The sequence below is a fragment of the Benincasa hispida genome, chromosome 12 (genome assembly GCF_027475165.1).
Source record: "Benincasa hispida cultivar pf3 chromosome 12, pf3_genome.v1.1, whole genome shotgun sequence".
NCBI classification, from domain to species: domain Eukaryota; kingdom Viridiplantae; phylum Streptophyta; class Magnoliopsida; order Cucurbitales; family Cucurbitaceae; genus Benincasa; species Benincasa hispida.
Window position 1 is genome coordinate 13337082 of NC_143489.1, and position 12042 is coordinate 13349123.

General features: G+C 40.4%; 1 non-coding gene across 1 annotated transcript; it reads left to right on the top strand.

The window, feature by feature from the left end:
• The first annotated feature begins 483 nt into the window (after positions 1-483).
• LOC150031781 (small nucleolar RNA R71) lies at positions 484-590 on the top strand. The gene has a single exon (XR_016525631.1). It is a non-coding gene; the product is annotated as a small nucleolar RNA R71 (small nucleolar RNA).
• The last annotated feature ends 11452 nt before the right edge of the window (positions 591-12042 follow it).

The following is a 12042-nucleotide window of genomic DNA, read 5'->3' on the forward strand; positions in this document are numbered from 1 at the left end:
GATTAAAAATTTTGTTGTTGATTTTTCCATGCGAAGTTAGGGTAGTTTTTTTACCCAGGGTTATACGTGTTGGAAAACGAATTATTCTTCACAATATAGACTGAATATGGGTTTCTCGGGCATTCCTCCATTGGATGGCATTCACCATAAGTAGCACAACTTGCGGTCGTCTGGTTGATTGTGTTGACTTGCCCACTATGCATTCGTGGGCTACTGATTGCGATTCCTTATATCAAATTCATCATCGCAGTCATTTGACTCTGAAGGGATGCGATGGCCCCGTTATTCATGTCACTGTCCTTGATTCTTAATCTTCGATCGCTTTCTCTCTAGTCTTCATGATTTTTAGAAATGCGATCAAGTATATTCTTGGCCTCATCATATGTTTTATCAAGCAGACCTCCAGCTGCTGCCACATTGGTAGTCGTCTACGATGTAGGGTTTAATCCATGGTAGAAAATTTCCATCTGTAAGCAGTCTGGTAAGCAATTATGCGGGCAATCTCTTACCAACCTCTTAAACCTCGCCCAGGCGTCACTGAGTGATTCGTCAATATCCTGTTCAAAATTGGTGATCAACTTCCTCCTTCTAGCGTTCTCCGTTGGAGGGAAGTACTTCTTTATGAACTTCTCAACTACTTGTTCCCATGATGTAATCTCCCCTGGTTCAAGAGAATAAGCCAATTTTCGTGCCTGGTCACACAAAAAAATTGGAAACAATGTTAATCGAACCTCCTCAGTGGAGACGTTTGGAACACAAACGTGTTGCAGATCTCAATGAAAATCCGGAGGTGGGTGTGCGAATCCTCGCTACACCTACCACCAAACTGTCCGGCAGTTTGGATCATCTGCAGCATCACCGGTTTCATTTCAACCTCGATCCATCAAGAGCTGGCCTCATGATTCCTGGTGAGAAATCATAGAGGTTGGGCAATGCATAGTCCCGGATGGGCCTATTGTGGTCGTTCGCCAATAGGATGGGATTCGCCATGATATTATTTGCATTTGGTGCTCCATTTTCTAGTTGTTCCACCATGTTTGAATCTTTCTCTTATTGTTGTTGTTATTGGCGGCTGTTTCTTCAATATCTTCAGATGGTTCTCTTATTCTCTGGGTCGTAATCAGGCTCAGGATTTTGTCCTTCGCTCATACGACGCCTGCTTCTTCCCTTACCTAAGGAGAAGAAGTGCACAGAGACGGAGAGTCTACAAAGAAAATAAAAAAGTTACCGTTAGCACAATGTATTGTCGTAGTCCCCGGCAACGGTGCCAAAAACTTGATGTGTGTTGTTATTGTAATGAAATAATGGTGTAGAATGCGATGGTAGAATATGCGTTGTGCATGCAAGTTTTATCAGCAAGACCCAAGTATAAATCCTACTGAGTTGCCTGGTAAGTTCAGGATCGAACACGGGGACTAAGGAAACAGTATGCGATGGTAATTCTCGATTACTTTGCAGTAACAAATAAACCAATGCGTTGGTTGATATGTTGTTTAGGGTATGAAATCTATGCGGCGGATTTGAGAAAAGAGTTAATAATACAAAAGTATAATCAGTATGCAAGGGAACGGGTTGAGAAGGCATTTAGCTAACACTTCCTAGGATTGCGTTCATGTTATGTGATCATGCTACATGCATACAACAACAAGTCATCTCTCAATGCAAATGCTACGGCTTCTAGTTTTAGAATGCATGCGATGTATGCGATGATGTCTATGGGACTTACATCTAAGCCTCTTTTCTTGTCTATGCGATGATGAATGGCACACACATACACAAGGCGACCACATACTACCATAACCTATCTCTAGGGTGCATGCGATGTATGTTGGCAAACAGAGCTTATCTCTAAGTCCTTATCTCTTGCTTATGCAGATCTAATCTTGCTTTCTCCAGTCTAGATTCTAACCTAGCTCTCTCAGGTCTTAGGTTCTATCTTTAGACTCTCTCTCAAGTAGCTTTAAAGGGGTGATGGATGCAACATAACACAAGATGATCACATGCAATGAAGATCCTAGGTCATGTTAGCTAAGTACTTCTCAACCCATTCGAAAGTTTAGTTACTCATGTGTATTGTAAAGAGAGTGAATAGATGTAGAAATGCAAGTTCCATTCTATATATGAAATCAAAATACAGAATGACAATATGAAAGAAAGATAAAGAGCCTGGTAGCAATTTCTTGCTTCCCAAGCCTTTTACACTGTTCTTCTTTATTCTGTTCAAAAGATATTCTTGCTCTTGCAAGAGTCGGCCCTCTCTGTGTTTTCCACGCTCCCTGGAACTCTCTTGAGCTAACTAGGATGATCTTCCGCCGTCTTTTCCCTTCTCTCGCTTCCGCCTTCTAAGTATAAGGAACTAAAAACAAAGGCTAACTACGAACTCTTTCAATGAAGGTGGCCTTCGGTTTTTATAGAACTTCAAGGTGAAGAGCTTTTTCTCTCGAATGATTGAACTGATGGGATGTTATTAATTCTTTGTCTGATGTGCCAGATAATTGTCACCAAAAAGTTGAGTGTACTTGCTACAGTGTGGTGTTAAAGGCTTGTCAACTTAATTCGGAATTGACTGTCATCAGCTTTCTGTCCCATCGTGATTTATTAAGCTTTCACCTTGATGCGTCGACTTTATGCAGCCACCTTTTTTAGCAAATTTTCACGAAGGAAAACGATTGCATAGCCTTGCGGTCGCAATCTCTTAATGCGTTCAAGCGTTAATTTCTTTGGATCACAATTCCGCCTTACGCCAACGAATTTTCTGCACAAAATACATAAGTTAATTTTTTTTAATGCGATTGATGCATGCGACCGTAATGTTATAAACCTAATGCTTTTGGACACAATTTTATATATTTTTACCATTGCAATCCTTCATTGTTTTATAACTTTGCGCTGTAATAACATGCATTTCTGCCCATTATCATGATAGGATGCACTTCCTTGGATTATTTCCTTTCCTTTGTAATTGTGGCGCCGTTTCTTAGGTCTAGGTCATTGCGGCGCATTCAAGTCGATGAGGGGCCACTTTGGTGGAGGCTCCGCGCAATGCAGCGAATCCTTGAGAAGGACTCTCAGGATTTTCGTGCTGATGAAGCCATGGACTTCTGGCATGGGTTCTTTTTCAATGCCCGCGCCCACAGATAGGCATAAACTAGAGAGCGTCCATGGAAAGAAGTATTGGCCCCTGACGTGGCCTACATAACCTCTGATCTGCCTCGCAAGAAGTTGGCCCACATCGATTGGAATGTCGCGCGCAATGCAGTATGCAGCCATGACTCTATCCCTTGAAATAGTTTTATCGTGTGACGTCGTGATGAGCCATCTCTTCACCAAATTGACCCAAAGGCATGCTTCAGGCAGCAGAAGGTTGGAGGTGAGAGCTTTAATGCCAGACAAAGACACCATCCCCTTGGTGCCTGGTTACGTCAGTACTCTTAGCGCATCCTTTATATGCTCTTCGGCAGGATCGTCAATCAATTTGTTGTCTGGTGCTTCCGGGGAATTCATCAACTGATAGAGTTGATTGATGTCCTCCGCGCTGAATGGCACTACCCTTCCATCAACGATCACCGCATCTTCGGTGTCGTGGAGCTGGCTGTGGTAAAAGGCCCTCACTACCACTGGGATGACTATGGATGGGCATTGGGAGAAAGTTTCCCATCCATGCTCCACCACAATGCTTATGACAAGATCTGATAGTGGGGCCAGAGCAGGAAAGAAGCCCATTTCCATCAATAAATCATCGTTTTCCTTCTTGGTTTTTGGGCGCCTCCTAGCCAGAAAAAGCTCACTGCCTTCCACCTTCGCTTTTCCTTTTTCTTGAGCGGACGCAAGGCAGGATTTTTGTCTTTGAATGCATTCCCATTCCTTGCGTTGCTCTTACTTTTCCTTTTCCCACTCTTCTTTTTCTTTTCTTTTTAGCTCTCTGTTACGCTGCATGTTGGCTTTGCGGTGCAACTCTTTTTCCCCCTTCTCCTTCTTCTCCACCTCATATTCTTCTTACATCTCTTTTTCAAACTACTCGGATGTGAACGCAATGCGCTGCTCATCCTCGAGCCTTCTCTTCTCTTCTTCTTCTGCCCTTGCGTTGGCAAGGCGAACCTCATCATTATGAAGCCGTCTGGCCAAATCGGCTGAGGCGATGATTTGGTGTGCCCATGCCATCTTTCTTTCCTTCTTCTCTAATTTCCTTCTTCTTTCTTCCTTCTCCTTCTCTATGCGTTCATAGATTTTTGGGTCTCTTATGGACCCTTGCGGCGCATTCTCCTTGCGATGCTGCATCAGTGGGGAGATGTTAGGGTCTTCTTTGTCGTCTGAACCAAAGAGTTCAGCCTTCAGCGCAACTAATCTTAAATGCGGCCATGAGGTTTGTAGTTGCGTTGATGGTTCAAATTTCGCTGATATCCCCATTTTGACCCTTGTAGTGGTTGATTCTCCGTCAAAATCCATTTTTTCTACCCTTTTTCTCTACTCTTCCTCCTTTCTCAGGTGCTTCTCTTCTCGCCTGCGTTGTCTTCTTTCACTTCTCCGCTTTTCCTTCTTTTCTTTCTCCAGTCAGGCAACTTCATCTTCCTCTGCCCGTTTCTTGTCAACTATTCTCTCCTCCTTCACCTATTCTTTGGACTGCTCCATCCACCTTCTTGCCTCCATAACCTTTAGAACAGCCCTAATGGGTTCCTTATTGAAGTCTGTTGGGGTCGTCTCCTTAGGATCCGAGATGGTGAGGGCCATCCTCCGCGAAGCCGAAACTAACTGCGCCTCCGACGGTAGGGGTTAGTTTACTACTCCTGCTTCCGACAAGCCTCAATCTTTCTCCAAATGACTCAAAATGCTCCCAAACACCTCCTTATCATCTTTTTTCTTCTGCTCACTCCCAATTGGAGGTAATGGGAGAGACACCTCAAGTCTGGTGGTAGGGGCACTCTCCGTGCTCGGCCTCTCTCGGTGGGTGGACAGTGTTGCAGATATTGAGGGCTTTCGCTTGGGTTTTTTGGCGATTATGGGAGTTGGCTTGGGCTGGACGGTGAGGTGGCAACTGGCGATAAGGAAATTCGCCTCTCGTGCGATGATAAGGGCTTAGGAAGGGGATGATGGTTGGGATGAAGAGTGTGACGACTGTCCGGCCATGAGTTCGATGAAGGGAAAGAGGATGGTGGTGTTTTTTTTCTATGAAAGAAAAAGCAGACGCACGGTCGAGGTATGCAGAGGGTTTTTCATAGGGTTTTCGCGAAGAAGAATGCAAATGAATTCCCAAACGAGGCTGGGGGAGGGGGGGATTTATAGGTTGGGCCTTGATGGGCTCAATGCAATCGGTAGTGCGCTGGCAGGCTTTGGTGATCCAAAAAGCCTGCCGCACCCTTCCCCATTATGACATAGTAGGCAAGGACATCCTTTCATCTGCTATGTAATAATTCACCTCGGGAGCTGAAACGATCGTTCGATTACCTTCTCCACGAATATAGCATTAAATTCCTCTCCATTTCACCCATGGGCTTTCTATTTTTCTTGTAAGTGTTAACTTCTCTCCATTTCACTCGAGGGCTTAACATCCAATACTTAGAATATTTTTCTAGCCTTCGAGAACCCAAGAGCATCACATTCCAACACTTAGAAAAGTTTTTCCTTCCTTTGGTTTAGCTTCACACCCAACTCAGACCTTCAACTCTCAAGTTCTACTAAGTGTTGGCTACTTCTTTGCTATCCGAGAACACTCTTCCCCTACACTTAGGGATTTTTCATTCTTCTTAACATGTACATACACATTGATTATACTTTTCATACTATTTCAACTAATACAAACATCATTAATACATACTTAAAAGACTTAAACACATAATTAGGAGAACTTAAGCATAATTAATTAGTAAAGCAGTTTTAAAGGGTTACAATTTACCTTCCCCTTAGAGAAATTACTTCCTTGAAATTTGCCTCAAGCTCAATTACCTGAATAGGTGTGGACACTTTCTTTTCATTTGTTCTTCGGTTTCCCATGTGGCTTCTTCTATTCCATGGTTTCTCTATAGAAATTTAACCAATGGAATAGCCTTGTTACTCAATACCTATTCTTTTCTGACTGGGATTTGTATTGGTTCCTCTTCATAACACAAATTTTCCTTCAAATGTAGTGGCTGATCTCGTAGAATATGAGCAGGGTCCAAAACATACTTCCTCAATATAGACACATGGAAAACATCATGTATCTTAGATAAATCTATAGGTAAAGCTAATTTGTAGGCTACTGGCCTAACTCATTCAACTATCTCATAGGGTTCTATATACCTGGGGCTCAACTTACATTTCCTACCAAATTTGAGTATTCCTTAACAAGGTGATAATCCTAGAAATACTCGAGCCAATCTCAAACTTGAGCTCTCTTCTTCATTTATCTGTGTAGCTCTTTTTTCTATCTCGAGTTATTTTTCAAATTTTCTCTTACTAACTTAACACTGTGTGAAGTCATCTGCACTAACTCTAGCTCGATTAATTGCCTTTCACCAACTTTATTTCAATAAACTGGAGTTCTACATGGTCTCCCATACAAGGATTCATATGGAGCTATACCAATGCTAGAAGAATAACTATTATTATAAGCGGACTCTACTAATGGAAAGTGTGTATCCCAGCTACCCTTAAACTGTAGCATACAGGCCCTCAACATGTCTTCTAATGTCTGGATCGTCCGTTCTAACTGACCATCCGTCTGTGGATGAAATGCTATACTAAAATGTAACTTAGTACCAAGTGCCTTCTGCAAAATGGGCCAAAACTTCGAGGTGAACCTCGGGTCTCTATATGATACAATTAATACTGAAGCTCCATATTGGCTAAAAAATTCTATTAACATATATATTGGCCAGTTGATCAAAGGTTACTCTGACTGGCGAAAACTTTATCGTCTTAGTCATCCTGTCAACAATCACCTAGATACCATCATAACCACTGGGTGTCTTGGGTAAGCCAAAAAGAAAGTCCATAGTTTCATGTTCCCATTTCCACTCGGGCCTTAGAAGTGAGTTAAGAAAACCTACAGGCCTTTGACATTCTGATTTAACTTGCAGACAGATCAAGCATTTGTCTACATAACCTGCCACATCTTTCTTTATTGGAGACCACCAGTAATATTTCTTCAAGGTCCTATACATCTTGGTACTACCTGGGTACATAGCATATATTAAACTATGAGTCTCCTCTAAACTGCATTCTTCAATGCCTCGTCACTAGGAACACATAACCTGTACTCCTTCATTAAGGCTTCATCTTGTCTTAAAACATAATCTGTTCTCTACTGTTTACTTACCTCTTGAACTAACTTCTTGAGACTAGGGTCTTTTGACTGTACTCTAATAATATCCTCTACCAAGGTAGTGTTGAGATTGGTGACCTAATTCTCTCGGAATCTCATAGTTTGTATTCTGTACACATTGTTTTGAATAAAATAAGAGTTATGTTATCTGGCATTTACTCATATCCAATAAACAAAGCTCCATGGTTATTGGCCCAGTTGTACTTACGAGTGATCTATAAAGGGTCATCGCACTATTGATTAGTTGATATGAACACATAATATATCTATAGTAAAGAGAGTTTAGCTGTTAGTCTTTAGTGGACTGCCTGGCATTTAATGGATGGTGGATCCCGTGACTAATGAGTTTAATCAATTATTCACGTACTGTTAGAGCTTCGAGCTATAGGTCCATAAGATCCCCTTAGTAGTTCAATAGATTCAAGTTGAGAATTAGTTATTGGTGTTGCTTTGAAATGTTAAAATTGACAAGAGGAAATTTGATTATATATGATATAATCGGTGAGATGTATGAGATACATCAAGTGGAGGATTAATGTAAATGAGATTTACATTAAGTACCATGAAATAGAAAAAGAACTATGGTTTATATGTTTCATGAGATGAAATATTAAAACTATAAGTTATAAATATAGTATGTTAAGTTGGTTATCATATATATTTATAATAATATTAATTATTGGATAATTATATCTTTTTCTCTAATAACCAATTGAGTGGGAGGTTATTGGTAGTTTCATGGTAACTGTGAGATAAAAGGCAAAATATTTTCCTAAATTTAGTAGTTGATAGTTGTTGAGAGAGTTTCTATTGTCAGAAGTTCTCACAGTTGGCTATCAAGTGAATTAGATTCACTATGATAGTTAAAAAGAGACCAAATGATCGTAGAATGACACTACACGATAGTTCACTCAACTGGCCATTAGCTAAACGATCGCGGAGCTTTTGCTAAACGATCGTATAGCATTTGTTAGACGATTGGGCATCATCTATACGATAGACCTTTGTCATCTCCCACTTGCTCAATCGTTTACACGATTGTTCTTCCTCCGGTCTCTTCCACTAACTAAGTCCAACAGAGCCTACACTTCTGGATTCTCACACCGAGAATACCAAGGTAGCCATTGTGGTGGTGTCATACTAAACTCGACATAGTTCGAGGTTTCTGGAGGTCGTTCATTGTGTTTGGGGTGTTCGTGTGGTGGTTTTCGATTAATCGTGTTGTGTTGCGGTCGCTGAGTTCGAGCGTTCATGAGTTGTAGTCTGGGAGATTGTTCGAGCGTGCGTGATCAAGGGAGATTGAAGTTGAGTCTTCAAATGTATGTTTATTGTTTCCCTTGATCTTATTAGAAGTATGTTGTAATTTTGTATGTTGCATGACCAGTTAGTTTCTGTTTGTGTGTTGTAATTATTTATGTTCGAATACGAACGAAATTTGGAACGATCATTCTGCTGCTCATGGAAATCCTCATGTCCAATTTCCTTCAGGTAGGTCTTACCTGAAAATAAGCTAGTTATTCTCCCAAGTGGCTTTCAGAGTTGCATTAGCACCAATGAATTCCTACAATAACCTTCCCCTTACAAAACTAAGCATATCTTTGAGGTAACTCAACATTTTCCTCAGTGCATTGGCTACCACATTAGCTTTACTAGGTGGTAGTCAATAGTGTAATCATAGTCTTTAATCAACTCTATCCATATTCTCTACCTTAGATTTAATTCTTTTTGTTCAAAGATGTACTTCAAACTCTTATGATTTGTAAAGATATGCCATTTCTCACCATATAGGTAATGTCTCCAAATCTTCAATGCTAACACCACAACTGCTAGCTCTAAATCATGTGTAGGGTAGTTACCCACATGCTTCTTAAATTTTCTGGATGCATAAGCTACTACTTTTCCTTCCTGCCTTAATACACATCATCAACCCTGTCTTGATGCATCACAATAAATCGCAAACTCTTTGCTTCAATTCCTAAAAGCTCACAATAACTAGAAGGGTTAGAATTGGTGTAGACACCAATCTTTGCTTCAATTCCTAAAAGCTCTATTCACAACTCCCTATCCATTCAAACTTAGCATTCTTTGTTGTTAGATTAGTCAATAGGAGAGATATCTTTGAAAAGCTCTCTACGAACTTCCCATAGTAACCTGCCAAACCAAGGAAACTACATACCTCTATCATTGAGGTAGGTCGTTTCCATTTAACTATGGCTTCTGTCTTCAGAGGATCAACACTAACATCTGTTATAAACACTACATGTCCAAAGAACACTATTTGATCGATCCAAAGCTTGCATTTACTGAACTTAGCATATAACTATTTGTCACATAGTGTCTGTAACACTATCCTTAGATGCTCTGCATGCCTCTCTCTGCTATCTAAGTAAACCAGGATATCATATATGAAGACAATTACAAACTAATCTAAGTGTGGATGAAATATCCTGTTCATTAGACCCATAAACATTGTTGGGGCATTAGTTAAGCCAAACGACATAACTAAAAACTCATAACATCTGTACCTAGTCATGAAGGCAATCTTGAGGACATCATAATCCCCAATCTTTAACTGATGATAACCTGACCTCAAATAAATCTTAGAGAATCTTGATGTTCCCTTCTGCTGATCAAACAAATAATCAATACAAGGTAACATATACTTAATTCGTATAGTCACCTTGTTCAACTGTCTGTAGTCAATGCACAACCTAATTGTGCCTTCTTTCATCTTCATAAATAGGATCGGTGCTCCCCAAGAAGATACACTAGGCCTGATATAGCCCTTATCTACTATTTCCTGCAACTGAATCTTCAATTCCTTTAACTCGGCAGGTGCCGTTCTATACGGTACCTGAGAAATAGGCGTTGTCCCTAGAATCAGGTTTATCATAAACTCTACCTCTCTATCAAGTGGTAACCCTGAAAATTCCTCAAGAAATACATCAGTAAATTCCTATACTACCGAAACATCCTCTGGTCCTAGCTTCTTTACTTGTGAGACTATTACATGAGCCAAGTACGTTGTACACCCTTTACTCAACAACTTTTTGGCTTTTACTGTTGATATTAAACATGTAGGGAACATTTTCTTTTACCCTGTAAACACTATCTTTACTTCATTTGGTATTCTAAATATCACTTCTTTCTTATGACAATCAACAGATGCATGGTACTTAAACAAGAAATCCATCCCCATAATAGCATCAAATTCTAACAATTCTAAGGGAATTAAGTCAATCACCATGCTCTGATTCTCAATCATAATCACACAGTTTCTATAATAGTCATTAACTATCAACATATCATCAACAGGATAGAAATAAAAGAAATAAAAGAATGTTATTCATAACTAACTCTTTAGGCATAGTTTCTAGCATCCTATCAATATTCAACGCAAACATGATAGAAATAAAAGAATGGGTTGCCCTAGATCAAATAATACATGAGTAGGCCTGTTATGAATAATTACTGTACCAGTCACAACATTTGGTGCATCCTCAACCTCCTGTTATACCTTGGCATAAACCTTACCCTGCTGACAAGGGTGTCCTGCTACACTCTTCTGTTTGGCACCACTAGTGCCCTCATGCCTAACTGCACTTGCATTGGGCTAGCTCACTGTTTGTGACACTATCCTCTGCTCGGCCTGTGTTCTTGAAACTAACTGAGGACACTCTCTTCGGTTGTGCCTTGGCTATCTGCATTGGTAGTAGACATTCTTCCCCTCATAACACTGTCCTGAATGATTCTTACCACAATTCGCACGTTGTGGTTTCCTAACTGAACTAGCGATAGATTCGTATGCCCTAACTTGGATCCCTAGCTAGTTGACTGGATCCCCGTTTGCTTTGCATCTACTGATTTCCTGCTGTACTGGCCTAGAAAGTCGCTTGTCCATGGAAATGCGACTTAAAATCTTTCTTTCTTGAGACTTCCAGAATGAACATTCGTTGGTTACTTCTAGAAATATCTCGATCTGGCCTCTCCTCTGCTAGGCTTTCTTTAACTCTCATTGCTGATTCGACTAGCTAAGAGAAATCAAGCTATAACGGATACAGGAGTTTGAATTTCCTTTCTCTATCCACTCTCGAACTGTTTACATCTATCCTTCTCCTCAACTATAATTGTCGAAGCATACTTGGATAACTCTATATACATCTGTTCATATTCTGCCACTGTCATGTTTCCCTATCCTAACTTCAAGAATTCATTCCTTTTTGCTTCACGAATGGAAGTAGGATAATACTTGTCTGAAAGATTCTTTTAAACTCATCTCAGATCATCACTTCTAATCTATTCCTCCTAAAGTCTATCACTCTCCACTAGTTTTCTGTGCTTTTCTAAAGCAGAAATACATCTAACTTAACCTTATGGTCCTCCGGACATTCTGTCACTTGGAAACATTTTTCTATCTAATTCAGCCTTTCTTTAGCATCTACTGGGTCAGTGGTACCCTCAGATGTTGTGGCACCTAGTGCCTTCATCCTCTCATTGCCATACTTTTTCTCTGGATCTGTTTGTACAAACGCCACACTGGCTGCTAATCTCTGAGCAATTTTGTCAAAAACCCTAACTTCTCGATTAGGGTCAACTCTATCTTGAAGAGTACTGGACTCTCACTCGAATGCTGCATACCTTACTATTGGTTCTCTAGTAGGGTCTTTATCTCCATCTGTCGTCTACCAAGTCAGCCTGTCACTTTCCCAAGACATGTTTTCTTATAATATTCGCATTATTAG